This window comes from Sarcophilus harrisii, chromosome 2 (genome assembly GCF_902635505.1).
Source record: "Sarcophilus harrisii chromosome 2, mSarHar1.11, whole genome shotgun sequence".
Taxonomy (NCBI): domain Eukaryota; kingdom Metazoa; phylum Chordata; class Mammalia; order Dasyuromorphia; family Dasyuridae; genus Sarcophilus; species Sarcophilus harrisii.
In genome coordinates, this window is record NC_045427.1 from 181,061,506 (window position 1) to 181,078,932 (window position 17,427).

Genomic DNA, 17,427 nt, shown 5'->3' on the forward strand with positions numbered 1-17,427 from the left:
TAGTTTTGCTTTGTTTTATCTTGATTTCTCAAAAAGTTATTAGCTTCAATTTGCTCAATTCTCATTTTTAAGGAGCATCCAATTTTGCTTTTATTTTTAAGGTATTTGAGCTTTTTTCATGAAATGAGCCCAATTCTTATTTTTTTTTGTAGAGTTTGGATATAGGAGCTTTGACTTTGTGATCATTTTCTGAGTATGTTTTGATTTTCCTTGTTACCATAATTATTTGCAAATGGTCAGGAACTTTTTTTTGTTATTGTTTGCTCATTTTCATTTTGCTTTATACTCTGTTAAAGTAGGGCTCTATTTCCTGTGTGGAAGATAGTCTTCCCACTTCCAAGCTTCAGGGATTTTGTGACTCTGTTTTCAGAGATTCTTCTAGGAACCCAACCACAAGTACTCTTTTCTGCCTTGGAACTGTCAGGAATATCCCTGCTACACCATAGCTGTAAGATCTAGGGTATCAAAGTAACATTGCTGGGGTTGGGCCAGAGTTGTGCTGGCAGGGCCTGTACTAGAACTGCACACCATACTTCCACCTGGTTTCCACAGATCTTCTCTGTTTGAACTCTGAGTCCTCCCTGGTATTCTCAGGCTGAGAGGCTAGAAACCTTCAGAGCTGCTGCTGATGCAAAGATCACACCTCGCTGAAGCTGGCATCTGGGCTGGGGCTGGGGTGGGAGCTGTATTGGGATTGTGTGCTGGGCTCCCATCCTCGTTCCATAGACATTTTTTGCTCACCTTCCAAGTCTTCCTTGTTGTTTCTGGGCTTAAAGGTCTGGAAGACACTAGTACTATCACTTGTTCAGAGGTTGAGCTGAAGCTGCAAGGGGGGGCGGGGGAGAGTGGGGAAAGGGGGTTGGGTTTGGGTCTAGATCTGGGTCTGGGTCTGAGCTGGCATGGCTTACACCTGGACTGCATGTTGACTCCCATCCTGTTGTCACAAAATCCTTCTGCTGACCCTCCAAGTTAACTTTAGCAAGAGAATGTTGTGCTCTATCTTTTTGGGTGTTCTGATGTTCTTAAATTTGTTTAGAGTCATTATTTAAAGGAATTTGAAGTAGTTTGGGAGAGAAGTTGGGTAAGTTCCTGCCTTTGCTCTGTCATGTTGCTCAGCTCATTGTTATAGTTTTTCAAGAGCTGTTTGTATCCAATTTTTATGACCCATGAATTGATTACCCTATCTAGCTTCATGCCCTTGCAAATTTGATAGATATATCAACTTTATTCAAATAATTGAAAAAATGTTCATGAGCAAAATTAGAGGTCTGAAGAAAATATATTTTTTTTTTTACTTAGAAAATGGTGACTATGCCATTATGTAGAAAAACAACAACAAAAATAACAATACTAGATTTGCTATTCTTGGTCCCAAAAGCTATAAAAGCAGAAGTAACATTTGAAAGCTGCAAAGGACCATTTTTAATATGGAAAAAATTCTAACAGTCAGAACTGAACAAAATAGTAGCTACTTCCTACTTGTGGTTCCTTTTAGGTCTTTAGTATTTTCCATGACATAGAGATCTCCTTTATGTCTCCTAGACCTCAATCCTTCTTAATAGTGTATAGTAGTAGTGTAGTAGTGTATGGTCCTTTACGTATCTGATGATGACAAATTATATATTATCTGTAAAGCACTTAGTGGAATTCTCTTCTTTGCATAAGATTAAATTATTTTTTCTATAATTCTTTTAAACTTTTTTTTCCTCTCAGTGAATACATAGGCCTTGTTTGTTATTTTTAAATTATATATTTTTTCCATGGATTTTAGTTCTTGAAGTGACTTTTGTATGTATTCAGGCCACATCTCTCATTTTATAGATGAGAAAAATAAAACTCAGTGAGGGAAAAGGACCTATCAAAGCTACGCAGTTAATGGCAGAGACAGAGCTAAATCTGTCTTAAGATATTCATTTTCATAATTTACACAGTAACCATGTTACAACAATGGGGAAATAAAACATATTGTTCACATTTTTTCCAAATGGTATATAATCATTTTGGAAATGTTAATACTAAATATGATGGCAAGGTAATCATACTAGCTTTTATATCTTCACTCTTGAATACTATTTGATTTTATCTATTAATTTTGTAATTTGCAGAATATAAAAGAATAGTTACTTCCCATTCCTCTATTTAATGCATCCAAGTAAAGAAGCCTTTTATCTCTTATCTGTCAATATATTACTTTCACCACAGAAATTCTCTTCTAATGCAAGTCTAGTTTCTCATTAAACCAAGCTTAATATCAGAGTTAAGTCTGTCACCCAAGCTGATATGGTAATGTTGATACTTTATTTTATGCAATTTGTTCCATATTTACTATTTGTGACTATGAAAAACAAACTACATTTATGATTCAAAACATCTCAAACTAGTTTCAATCTTTATGACTCTAGTTGTGGGGGGTGTGTGTGTGTGTGTGTGTGTATGTGTGTGTGTAACCATGTGAAAGGAAACTTTGGGACAATTTAGTTAACCTATTTAAAGGGAAACAGCTTTTTAAAAGTAGCTTTCCTGATTAGAAAATTGTCTTCAAAGTGTAATTTCTAGATAAAAATGCATACATTTTCACCATTGTTGTAAAATTCAATAGGGATTCCATTTGGTTTCATGCATCAAATGTAGTTACTGGTGAGAATTAGATATAAAAATTAATGTAAACAAATATAAGATAGATTAGATGTATTCCATTTTCTACATAATTCCAATTTAATAACCAGATAGATATTTTGTCATGTTTTGTGTTTTTCAAGTGTTTTTCTTTACAACAAAAGACTTGATTCTCTTTGCTCACTAATGGAACTGACTCTGAACCTTACTCTTCAAAGGAAAGAAAAGATGAACAAAATTCTTACTGAACAGATCCACCTATTTCTACATACTAATTTATTAATGCTCATGACCACTCCCTGTTTTTCTTATTTACTTCCTAGGAAAACTTAAACATAGCATGGTTTGGTGGTTCCTTGTCTGATTACTCAACAAAATTATGGAGGTAGGCTAGACTACATCTGTTCATTCTTTAATCAAGGGAATTCATGGGCATGTAAAAGTAAATTTCTGCTTATAATTAATTATAGTACATTTAAGTTCATGGTTTATTACCATAGGTGTGGTAATAAAGACAAAACCTAAGAATACCTTCTAATTTCATCTTATTCTCAGATAAAGTATCAAGGGACTTTGGCTTGACTTCTTCAAATGTTTTAAACACACACACACACACACACATATATCCACACACCACCACCATAACTACCACCAGCAAATACTAATAATAACAACAGCATTGTCCATAGATAAATTGCTGAAAAGTTCCCCACAAAGCAGAATTCTCTAAAGCAAGCCAGATTGTTTTATTGATTTGCTTTATATTAATAGAATTGTGCACTCACCTTCCTTTTAGTGCAGTGAGTAGAAGAAACAGAACAAGGTGTTAGTATAAAATCACCCACTATTGAAATATGACATTATATTGGCATTATTCTTCTCTCCAGGAGAGGTATAGACTATTTTTACCAGTCTCATATTGTTATACCTTTGCAGTAGGTAAACATTTGGAAAACAGATTTGCCACATATTTAAAAAAAAATTAAACCAAAAAGAAAAATAAATAAAATCCATCACTAACACCATTTCCTTTCTGATTCCCATGAAGCAGAATATAAGCTCATTGAAGGAGGGATGGGTTTGTTTTTGATTTTGTATATCTAGACTTTTAGCATTGCTAAATGCACTATTTTTTTCATAATATTAAAAATTAGTCTATGACATAAAATAGGTAAAATTACTATTGTGTATTAAAATGATAATTGATAAAAACCAATGTCTATAAAAAATATGAGTTTGTGGAAAATGTAAATGACTTGTATTATCTCTAGTATTTAAAATTGTATAAAATAGTGATTTGCACCAAAAAAACTTCAAAAATTATCAAATATTGAAATAATTCTATTCAATTTAATTCACAAAATTACAATGCATTTCAATTTAATAATTTAATACCATACAGTTTAAACTAAGAATTACATATTCTCAGAGATCAAAGGGACTTTAACTAATATCTTAGTCCAATGCTACATATAATCTTCTGAGGTCAACCAGATGTTATTTAAAGACTCTAATGATGGAGAAGTAAATATTACCTGAGGTCTCCTTTTGTATTTCTAGATGATTCTCATTAGGAACATTTTTTTAATTTGCTTTTATGGAACTTTTTTCCCATTGCTCCCTCTTCTATCCTCTGGAGCCAAATTGCACAATGTACTCTTTGTTTTGTATAACCTTCATCAGTATCTGGAAAGACTAATCTTTTCCATCCTATGCATGCTCAGATTCTCATGTTTTTCAAGTGATCCTTATATAAAGTGAACTTTTTTTGAATCATTTACTATCTTTTCCAGCCTTTTTTGGATCTCTTATAGCTTATCAATATTCTTGCTAAAATGTGGTCACCAATTAGACACACAAATACAGATTCAATTTCACTGTGTCAAATACAACAGGACTATAATCCTTTTAATCTGGAAGCTATTCCTTTCTCAATATAGCTTAAGGTTGCATTGTATTTCTTAACTGCCATATTATATTTCAGTTCACACTTCTTTATGGTTTATTAATAATTTCCTTTATATCACTTTAATTTGCACATATATATATTTCTTATAGTGAAGAACAAAAAAGAGAAAAAAAATCAATTTAATAATGCAATATAACTCAATTAATCCTGTCTGGCAGTATCATGTATTTTAAACATATTTTCTCCTACTCCTCCAATAAGAGTGTAAAATTAAATCACATACCTAGTCTTTGAACCCAAGGTTGGTCATTATTACTGCACATCATATTTGAAATTGTTCATTTAAAATTTCTTAGATAATAGTGGTCCATTAAATTGTGTTTTTTTTTTACATGACCAAACAATTATTTTTCTGTACAAAAAGAATCAGACTCTGAAATATTGTACAATTAGTCTGTGAAGGAAATCAAAAATGCAGGTGGGCAAAAATATAGGGATTGGGAATTCAATGTAATGGTTTTTAGTCATCTCCCAGAGTTCTTTCGCTGGGCATAGCTGGCTCAGTTCATTACTGCTCCATTGGAACTGATTTGGTTCATCTCATTGCTGGAGATGGCCAGATCCATCAGAATTGATCATCATATAATATTATCTATGTATTTATCTATCTGCTTGCTTCATTTGATAAGTTATAAACATTTTTATTCTTTTCTGAATACTTTGTATTCGTAGTTTCATATAACAATAATATTTTATTAAATTAATATAACTTGTTTAGTCATGCTGTAGACAATTGCTATCTATTATGTTTCTACTGTTTTGAAACTACAAAAGTTTTTTTTTATGGATATTCTGGTGTATATAGTACCTTCCTGGGACATATGCACAGCAGTTTGACATTGGGTCAAATAGTAGCAAGTCAAAATGAGTTACAGAATCTCTTAAATCTATGCTACATAATTACATTTTTTCTTGATACATCCTCCATTGCCTCTTCCATGTGTCAGATGTTTTAGTGGCACTCTTGGCATACAGAGACTTAGCTCATCAGAAAATTTTATACACTTAAAAAGATGCTGAAATTACAATATCGCATTTCATGTTAATTTCAGACATAAGCTACCAGGTGAATGATTCATATAAAGGCCATTAAAGTTAATTGTGTTGTAGGATTCTGGGAAAATGACAAAATAGGTCAGAAAATCCCAAGCTCTCCACATTTATCCCATAATAAAAGCAAAATTGCACCTTAGAGAAACATTGACTAGTGAAAAACAAATAAGACTTGAGCCAGAATAAGATCCTCCTGGAACAAGTGGGAGAATACTCAAAGGAAGATCCCAGGATCTAATTTTAACCAGTGGAAGTGTAAACACATTCAGGCTAACTCCTCAGAAACAGCCAGTCTGAGATAATCTCAGCCCGAACCATAGGAACTTTTACCTCTTCAACAGCCTGAGGAGTCTAGGTCTTCAGGAAGCCCAGAAGAAATTCAGTTGATTAGAAATATCAAGCTGTAGTTCAGGACAAGGAACCAAGCAGTGGGACTGGGGCACTATTGGCTAGGGATGCTTATAGGAAGGTGGAACTTTTCTTTTGAGGTTCCAAATTAGAGGACAAAGCTGAAGCAAAACTAACATGTTCCCCTTTCCCACAGTAGGGTTCTCATAAAAAACAGGCAAAAAAGAAATACACTTAATATGGGAATGAGAAGTGTCAAGATTCATCTTCAGAAGGGAATAATGAAGTAAAAAAAACAACTTCCCCCACCCACCCCACAGAGTAATGTTAAATGATTACCTGCCCCCCAAAAAATTCATAGAAAAACTCAAAAAGGGCTTTAAAAATCAAATGGGAAACTCTGAGGACAAACTAAAAAAAACTAAACTTAAAAAAATTAACAAAAAAAGATTATGAAAAGAAAGTTGAGTAATTAGAAAAAGAGATGCAGAGTCCTAAAGAAGAAAATAATTCCTTGAAAATTAGAATTAGACAAGAGGAAGCCAGTGAAACTCTAAAAAACCAAGAAATAACAAAACAAAATATAAAGAATGAAAAAAATTAGAACAGATTGTGAAACCTCTTATAAGAAAAGAAATAACAGATCTGGAGAATAGGTCAAGAAGAGAAAATATGACAATAATTGGACTAAAGGGAAGTTGTGATTTTAAAAAAAAACTTTGACCCAATAAAACAAAAAATAAAGAAAGTTGTCCTGGAGTAATAGAACATAATGAAAAAGTAGAAATAGAAAAAAAACTTATTGATCACCACCTCAAAGAGATCATACATGAAATGCACATAGTAATATCATTGTTAAAATCTGAAACTCCAGATCAAAGAGAAAATCTTGAAACAAACAAGAAAGAAAAAATTCACATCTGCTAGAGCTACAAATAGAATTGTACAGAATTTCTCAGTAACTACAACAAAAGACAGCAGGTACTGGAATAATATATATCAGTAATCAAAATAACTAGGCCTGTGCCAAAAATATCTAACAATAATATTGAGTGAAAAAAATGGATATTTGATAAAATTTCAGGCTTTCTGGACTTTGTCTTAACCAAACCCAAACTTAATAGAGAATTTGTCATATAAGAACCAACATCAAAGATTCATTTTCAGAGACTCAACAAGGATGAATTGTTTATTTTTTTAACATGTAATTGTAAACTATATGTTTAAGATTGACATTAGTAATTGAGTGTTTTAAAAGAAAGACTGGAGCAGAGATGAGTATGAACTGACCATCTACAAACTGTCTAAGAAAAGATAATTATGATATATGAATGATGTGCAGAGGGAAAAAAAAACCAACAACACAGAAGCATGGTGAGTTCTCAAAGAGCTGAAAATCTACTCATATCAGAATGGGTTAAATAGGAAACAAGAGAGTGAGAGAGACAGACACACAGAGAGAGACAGAGACAGAGACAGAGAGAGACACACACACAGAGAGACAGAAAGGCAGACAGAGAAAGAAAGACACAGAGACAGAAAGAGAAGGAGAGAGAAAAACAGCGAAAAAAGTCAGCAGGAATGGAATAAAATTAGGTATGGCGTAAAGGGCTGTTCAGATTTATGGAAATGGGAAAAAGGTGGAGGAAAAGGTGGGAAGAAATGATAATGTAAGTATTCATGAGTAGCCATAAGTTAAGTAAATGGCAAGCCAAGTTATAGAATAGAATTAGAGTATAAGAATTAGCAAAGATAGGAAATGAGAGAAATATACAAATACTAGAACATGGAAAAATAAAGTTAGTAATCATTGATCTTAGACAAAGTCAAACTTAAAAGATTTAATTGAGAGAAATCTATATTACAAAAATCTATATTACACGCACATACACACACATACATGGAAATACACACACACATACACACACACATATGTGCTTAACTGTACCCTGCTTGAAGGAAGTGGGAGGGTATGAAGGAGTAAAAAGAATAAAGTAAAATGTTCATATCAGACAAAAAAAGAGTAACCTACAAGAAAGCAAATAAAAAATGGACATACATGAATACAATCTCTTCTACTTTCATTGAAATGGAAATTCATTGCTACATATTTTGAAACCTCTCTGATGTTCTGTTGGGCACATGAAAATGTTTTGTTTGCTTTCCCTCCATTTTTTATCTTTTTCTTATTTTGTATTTAGTTTTAAATAAATAAATATTTAAAATTGTCTTTTTTGCATAGTTTGCTTACATTGCACTTAAAAATCAATCTCTAGATATTCTTCAGAAAAACTCTTATGTGGTCATAATTCCTAGATCTAAAACATATTTTGATTATTTGAACCTATGTTAACAAATATACATTCAGGGGTTAGATACTAGACTTGTATTTTCATTGATATAAGAAATTCTCAGATAAGGAAACTCCTGGTACCATTAAAGTTTGGAATTTTCTCTATAACTTAGAGCATTAGATATATGATAAAATAATGAAGGTATTATATGACTTGTTTAGGGTTACACAACCAGTGTAATCAATCAGAGACAGAACTGAAATTTAGGCATTTTCTTTCATCTATAAGCTGAAAAAGAATGTTTTAAAGACCTTTCCACCTCTGAAATTTTCTTTTTTTCTTTTTTTAATGAGCCTTTTTATTTTCAGATAATATGCAAGAATAATTTTTGAACATTAATCCTTACAAAACCTTATGTTCCAATTCTCCCTTTTCCCCTCACCCCCTTCCCTAAATGACAAGTAATCCAATATATATTAAATATGATAAAATTTGTTAAAACTAATATATGCATACATATTTATATATTATTATCTTTTTGCACAAAAATCTGATCAAGAAGGAAAAAAAACATAAGAAAATAAAATGCAAGCAAACAACAAAAGAAGTGAAAATGCTATGTTGTGATACTCAGTTCCCACAGTCCTCTCTCTGGGTGTAGATGGCTCTCATCATCACAACATAGTTAGAACTGGCCTGAATCATCTCATTGTTGAGAAGAGCCACTTCCATCAGAATTGATAATCCTATAATCTTGATATTGCCATGTACAATAATCTCCTGATTCTGCTCATTTCACTTAGCTTCAGTTCCTGTAAGTCTCTCCAGGCCTCTTTGAAAACATCCTACTGATCATTTCTTATACAACAATAATATTCCATAACATGCATATACCATAACTTACTCAGCCATTATCCAGCTGATGGACATCCATTCAGTTTCCAGTCTGAAATTTTGTTTTTCTGCCATAAAAGTAAAGACAACTCAATTTATCCTTGTAGCAAAATTCAAATAAGGGAGGATACTGGATAGCCTATCATGGGATTTTAGTCAAATAGATGAGGGTAAAGACAAATAGAGCAAAATTAGAAAATTATAAATCTGGTTTTTTTTTTTGGAATAAAAGTGAAAATCTTATGATCAAAGTAAGATTATTGAAGTACTTGCATGCTATTTAAATAGTTTTAGTTTCTTCAGTAACCAAGGGTAATTAATTAGAGATTTATCAATCAAAGAATGGTATGATCAAAAACATACATTAATTATGATGATTACTGTCAGAGAGAGAGGTACACTTGAGTCAAGAAAATCATCTAGCAGGCTATTATATCACTCCAGGTAAGCAGATAATGAAGGCCTGAAAGAATTATGAAAAAAATATGATGGACTATGTCTTTGTATTGATAATACACCATAGGCTTTTGGAATCATCCTTGACTTTTTGCTTGCCCTAAAATATACCATATGCTTAAGAATGACATCAGCAAATGGGCAGCTCAAAAGAAACATTAGGTTAGAGTTGAGCATGATCTGAATCTAAAAAGCAAAACCACCTAGAAAAAGGTAAAACATAGTAATTATGTTATACAAATGAGGTGCAATGGAAGAATAGACACAGTGGCATTAGAGTGGGCAGGAGGGCTTGTAGTTCTGAAAATCTACTCACATCAGGAATAGGTTAAATAGGCAACTCTACATATATAACATGAAATAGTGCCCTATAAAATCTATAAAGAAATACAGGGGGAGGAATGGACAGAGAGGGAAATAAAGGATGGGGAAAGAAGGTAAGAGACAGACCCATGGGTAGGGGAAAGTTAAGTAATGCCAAGTCAAATTAAGAAGAATTAAAGTAGAAGAGTTAGCAGGAATAGAGAAAAGAACAGATACACAAAAAAACTACAACAAGGATCAGGAATAGAATTTATTAGGGAAAAAAGTATAACTAGTAATCACTGATCTTAGACAAAGTTAAACTTAAAAATTCAATTAAGAGGAAAATCTACATTAAATGTTTTTATTTATAATGTTTTAGATCCATGCTAACATATGAGCAAATGTGTTTGTGTATATAGGTGTGTCCAAAGATATGTATGTCTGTATATCAATATATGTATATGTGTGTGTGTGTGTGTGTCTGTGTGTGTGTGTATGTGTATATGGGTGTGAGAGTGGGATTTGGAGTTTTGGGTAAGGTTAGCATAAAAACGTAACAAATAATAGGGGGGTTAGGGAAAAAAGGGGAAAAAAAGAATACATTTTTTAAAATATCAGCAAGAATAAAAATAATAAAGGAAAACAAAAAAAGGTTTTATTATAATTTTTTACATTTAAAATTTTCAATGGTTTTATTGTTTTTTTTTTTTTTATTTTTATTCAAATATTAATGGGTTTTGTTTTTTAAATTTGTTAATTTTATTTTTCCCCCCCCCTTAAATGGAGGATGCCATAATTTAAATATTTAAAAAACCGATAAAATAAGATAAGAAAAAATTTTTTTTAAAAAAAATAGAGAATTAGAAATTCTTTAAGGAAACAAAACAGGTTTTATAAATATAATTAATTAATTAATTTTTAGTATTAAAGGTTTTTTTTTTAAAGGGTTTTTCAGTTCATTACTTCCATTAAAATGATTTTTGTCTTTTTCTAACCCCACCTCAAATGGCAATCAGTATTGTTTTTAAAAAATATTCCCTTGGTCCTTATTTCACTAAACATATTCCTGTAACCCACCTTTGAATTTTGGTCATTTTTGAAAGAAATTCCAAATTTTCATAAAAAATTGATTCTAAAGGGTCCATTCAGTTTCTTTTCTGATAAAAAGGGCCCCCCCTTTAAATTAAATGGGTCCCTTTTCCCTTTTTTCCCTTTATAAACCAAAGTATTTGTGGATAAAGATCCGGTTTTGTTTTTTAGTTTCCAAATCTCTCCAAAATTTGGATTCGTTCCAATCAAACAATAATAATTCCCATTTTCCCCTAACCATTTTTTTTTTCTTAATTTAGGGTTTAAAAAGGGTTTTAATTTGCATTTCCTTTTTCTTAATCTTTTTAATATAAAAATAGTTTCAATTTCTTATCAAATTTTTCACCTTTGAATTTTTTGGAAGAAAATTTTTAAAATTGAGTTAATTCCAAATTTTGGAAATGGGCCTTTTCAAACTCTTAAAAATATTTTATTTTTCTTCCTTCAATTTGTTGATTGTTTTGTTTGCCAAAAACTTTCTTGGTTAATAAAATTTTCTTTTTTGATAGAATGTTCTTTCTTTTCTAAAGCCTTCCCCTTACATTAAAGGAAATTCCTATTTTTAATTTATTAATTTTCATTTTTTGGATGAACCCTTTTGACCTTACTTTAAAATTTTAAATTTAAATGCCTTTTCTAATTTTGTTTTAATTTTTTTCCCCAAATTTTTTAAAACAAAATTCTTTAAAGTGGGATCTTTGGGTTTATCAAAGCCTTTCAAGTTGAGTTTTTCCTCCTAATTATTTTCCTAATTTTTTCTTAGCCAAACCAAAATTTTTGGACTTTCTTTAAATTTTAATTAAAAAACCCTTTTTGTTTTTTTTTCATTTTCCCGAAATTCTTAAATTTTGTTTTTCCAAGCTTTTTTGTTTTTTTTATTAAAAATTTTTGGTTTTTATCTAAATAAATAATTTTTGGGGTTTCCCTTTATTATTTTTGCCATCCAAATTTAATTTTTAATTTTAGATCGACATTTTGGGAAAATTTGTTTTTTCATAAATTTCTGATTTTCCCTTGGCTTTCCTAAAATTTTTTATTTCTAGTTATTAAATAATTTTTTTAAATCTGATTTGGATTTATTTTTTTAAAATAATTATTTATTTTTTTTTTATCCAAAACTTTTAAAATTTATTTTTCAATAATTTTTAGGGTCTTTTTTCTCTAAGTTTTTTTCTGGCAAAGAAAAATTTTTTATTCCTATTCTTTTTTTAATCTCTTTTACTCTTTTTTATTTTTTTAATCAATTTAAAAATGTAGGTTATGGGTTTTTTAGACTTTTGGAAGGTTGGTTTTCTTTTAACTTGATTTCTGGGTTTTAAATAATGCTGCGAATTTTTTAAAAAGCCTTTTTTTTTTTAATTTTTTTTGGGGTTTGGTTTTTCGCTTTTTGTTATGGATTTTTTAGGTTTTTTAATTTGGTTTTTCTGGCCTTATTTGATGTTTTAATTTGAAAGCCCGACCTGGTTTTTTATTGGTTTTAGGGAATTTTTTGAGTTTTTTGTTTCTTTTTAAGGCATAATATTTTGAGGGAAAAATTTTTTTTTTTTTTGCTTTGGTTTGGATAGTTTCTTTTTAAAAATTTTTGGGGATCCTTTTTTTTTTTCAAATTTTTTAATTGGTTGCTTTAAAGTTTGGGAAAATTTTAAATACTTCCTGGTTTTTTTTGGGGTTTTTAAAATTTTTTTTTCTTTTGAAAATATTAAACAATTTTTCTTTTTTTCTGGGAAGTTTTATTTTTTGGGGTTCTATTTATTTTTATCTTTTTGGTAAAGTTGGAAAAATCTTTTTTTTCTATTTCCTTTTTTAAATTTTTTTCATTTTAAGATATAATTTTTTTTTCCTCCCTCCTTTTTTTTTTCCAATTATTTTTTCTTTTCTGGGCCAACTTTGTTTTTTTTTTAATAGATTTTTTTATTTTAATATTTTTAATTTTTTTTAATTTTAAATTTCTTTAGATTTATTGGGTTTTAAATTTGGTTTTTTTTTTTTTTTTTTAAAATTTATTTTTTTTTTTGTTTTTTGTAAGTTAAGGATTAAAATTTTTAATTTGGTGATCCCAAAATTTTGGTTGATGTTCTTGTTTTTTAGGAAATTATTAATTGCTTTTTGCGTTTAATATTTTTTAAGATGAGTTGTTTGTTTCAATTTTTTGGTTATTTTAATTTTTTTTGAATTAGTTTTTCTTTTGTTTTGGAAAAATTTTTATTTTGCTTTTTATTTAATTTTAAAGGTTTTATGTTAAAATTCTTTTTTTGGTTATTCTAGAAAAAAATTATTTTCTTTTTAATTTTTGTTTTACCTTTTTTCTTTTTTTTATTTTTAATTTCTTTCTTATTTGTTTTGTTTTTGTTTGCTTTCTGGGGCGGTTGGCCTACTTTCAGTTTTTTTGTTATTTTTTTAATTTTAGTTTTTTTTTCCTTTTTTTTTTAATTAGATAATTTTCTTTTGTTGATTGGAAAGGATGGCAAATTTTTTTACCGAAGATAAAAGATTTTTGCCTTTTCCTTTTTATTTTTTGCAAAATGTGTTTTTGTAAAAACAATTGGGGTTTGACTTTTGTGTTGTATTTCCCTTTTTATGGGGAGTTTCTTATTTGGTTAAATTATAAATTGTTTTTGTTAATCGTTGTGTTTTTTTTTGCCTAATTTTCCCCTTTTAAATTATGTAGCTTTTCAGATATTATTTTTATAATTTTCCCTTTTGAGTTTTCCCCTTTTCCCTTATTTTTTTTTTTTTTTTCTTTTTTTAATGGGGGGAGAGAATTTTTTTAAAAAAATGTCTTTTTTTTTTTTTGGCCAACTTATGGGTGATTCACAATGTTTTCCTTAAATTTAATATGATGTTTTTAGTTTTGTGGGATGTGGTTTTTTTTTCCCTTTTCCACCTTTTCTGCCATCATCCCTTTTTCCATTTTCTTTTTTTATGTTATATGTCAATCTTTTTTGTTTTTTTTTTTGTATTCACAAAAAACTTTCCAAAATTTTTTTCAAGTTTTTTTGGAATCAAATTTTTTTTAATTTGGTTTTTTTTTAGAAAAAATGGTTCTTTGTTTTTAAATGTTCTTTTCCCTGGGGAAAAGTTTAGTGGTAGTTTTTTTGGTGTGTTTGTGCCTTTGGGAATATTTTGGTTTTTTTTTTGGAGGCAGCCAGATTTGGGGATGTTTTGTGGCCCCGAAAATGGTTTTTTTTGGCTGTTGTAAAATTTTTCCCTTAATTGATAGTTCTGTAAATTTTGCCCAATATTTTGGGTTTTTTTTTGGTTTTTTCAGAAGGTTTGATAATTTTTCAATGCCTTTTTATTTTGATTTATTACATTGGGCAGTTTTTTGATGATTTTTTAAAAATATTTAGGTTTTTTTTAATAGTTTTGGAAATCCCTTTGATTTTTTCTTGATTTTTTCAAGTTGCTTTTGGAGATAATTATGGTTTTTTTTTTTTTTTTTTTTTATTGATTTTTGTTTTTTCTGTTTCAATTTTTATTTTTTTGGGTTTTTTTCATTTTTTTTCTTCTTTTTTTTATTTGGGTTTTGAATGTTTGTTTTGGTTTGGAATTTTTTTCCTTTCCAATTTTTTTTTGTTTTTTTTTTTCTTACCGATTCTTTTTTTCTTTGTTTTTTCAATTTCCCGGATTCTTTTAGTGAATTTTTTTTTTCAAACCCTTTTCTTTCCTGTGATTTTTTTTTTTTTTAATTTGCACTTTTTGGGAATTTTTTAATTTTTTCCTTGTTTTAAGTTTTTGTTTTTAAGGTTTTTTCCTTTTTTTATTTTAATTTTTTGAACTTTTAATGGTTTTTTGAGGTTTTGGAAGGAAGTTGATGTTTTCTGTTTGAGGTTCTTGGTTTGTGATGCTTTTTTTCTGATAGAAGTGTATTTTTTTTTTTTTTTTATGTTTTTAAAGTTTGGGGTAGGTTCCCGGGGGGGGGTTAATTTCTGCAGAGAGGGAAAATTTAAAGATTTGGTTGGGTATGGGAGTGTTGGGATTTCCCTTCCCCCAAAGTGGATTCAGTAGGGAAGGTTCAAATGGCAAATGGGTGAGTGGTTAAAGTTTTTTAGAGATGTGGTGAAAGTGTATGCCCCTGGAGCCTTTGTGGGATGTAGTATTAAGTGAGTGAGGTAGATGCCGGGAATTCCCCGTGTTCGAATGAAATGGGTGGGGTTATGGAAGGAGTCCCTGTGAATTGGAGGCAACCCGGGAGTTCCTGAGTGAGGATTACAGTGGGAAAAGTTTTTGGGTTGGGGTGGCCTGTGAGATTTGCTTTCCCCTCTTTGAGACTTTCGGAAAATTTCTTCCCCGTTGGCCGATTTCCCCCGGCCCCGGAAAAATTTTTAGGTGAGATGGTTTTTTCCGGTGAGTTTTTTTCTTATTTTACAAGTGGATCAAATTATTTTTGAGGCTCGATATAATATTGATAAAGAGGGTAAGAGAAGAGCTTAGAAAGTCGCGTGTGTCTTCTCCGCCATTTTGGCTCCGCCCCCGGATAATTTATTGTTATATATTTTGAATATTTCCTGATGATCTGCTGGACACTTGACAACATTCTCTTTCATTTTGTTTCTCTTTACTATTTTTCTTTTTTTCTATTCTGCTTTTTAATAAAATAAACTAATTTAAAAATAAATAAATAAAAAGAATATGGACTATCTGTATTGTATCTAAAATAGAGTGACACAGATTATGAAAAGATTGAAAGTTCCACAATAAGAGAGGTTCATTTGTTTAGCATTCAAAGCTATATACAATAGATACTGTGGATACAAAAATATAAACAAAAAAATAAAACAATCCATTAATTCAAGGAGCTCATTTTTTCTTTGAAACAATATGTAAATGGACAAATATAGTTGATACCAAATATATGCATAATACATATAAAATAATATTGAGTAGATAGCCATAATTAATAAGGAGAATCAGGAAAGCTACTTAGGAGGGATCATTTTACTTAGACATTGAATGAGTTTAGGAATTATAATAAGTGAAGATAAGGTTCCAGGCTTGGGACAGTCAGTACAGAATCATAGGAATGAAATATGGAAGATTGTATATAGCTAATAGTAAACAAGTAGCTTGGTAAACTGCACTATAGAATGTGTGAAGTAGAATAAAAAGCCTTAAGCCTAGAAAGGAAAGATGAAAATTATTATAAAGGGTTTTGAAATCCAGAAGAATTTATATTTGATCCATAAGTCAATAAGTAGCCACTGAACTTTTTTGTTCAGGCAACTGATTTGATTAGGTGTGTATTTTAAAAATAATAATTTGGCAATTGTAAAAAATGGAATGGAGAGAATATACTGAGACAGTTAACCAAATGAGGTAGCTATTTCAATAGGCTAGACAAGAGATTAAGATGGTCCAAGCTACAGAATGAGTAGAAAACAAGGAAAAAGAAAGGGGAGGAGGAAGGAAGACAATAAATATCTATTAAGCATGTACTACATGTCTGGCACTATATTCAGCACTTTACAAATAGTATCTCATTTTGTTTTCATAACTACTATGAAAGGTAGATGCTATTAACTCAATTTTACAATTGAGGAAACTGAGGTAAACAGAGGTTAAATAACTTGCCCAGGATCACAAAGCTGCAAGTGTCTGAAACAAATTTGAACTCTTATGACTCTTGGTTCAGTACTATATTTTTTCACCTTGCTGGTGAAGAATAGAAACAAAAGAATGGACCTTAAGATATTATGTAGATATACTTGACAAGGCTTGTTTATTTAATATAGGATGGGTGAGGGAAAGGACAATCAGAAATAAGAATGAGATTGAGAAACAAGGTCACTTAAACAGAACTATATCTTTGTACTGTAGCATGGAGTTGTCAAACATTTAGTTCATAATAATTTAGTCTGCAGTACTCCTGAATGTAGATGGAAGTAGATTATAATGTGATTGCTAAAGATTTAGCAAAATAAATAATATAATAGAACATAAACATTGTTAACGTGGTTTTCAAATATCTAACGTGATATTTGTCCCACAGGGATCTTTAAATACAGTTTACGGCCTTATTGCTTTCAATTTGAGTTTGACATCACTACTTAATTAAAAAAATAACTTTTAATTTATTCATTTATTTTAAAATACACATTGCTTTATGAATCTTGTTGGAGGAGAAGAATCAGAGCAAGAGAGAAAAACCATAGGAAAGGAAATAAAAACAGAAAAAAATAAGTAAAAATAGCATATGTGTTGATTTATATTAATTGTCCATTGGATGGATTCTTTTTCTGTATACAAATGACATTCTGTATACAAATGACATTCTCTATACAAAGTTTATTATGATTGCCTGGAATCACTGAACTATTGAGAAGAATCAAGCCATTCATAGTTGTATCATCACACATTCTTGCTGTTACTTTGTACAATGTATTCCTGGTTCTGCTTATTTTG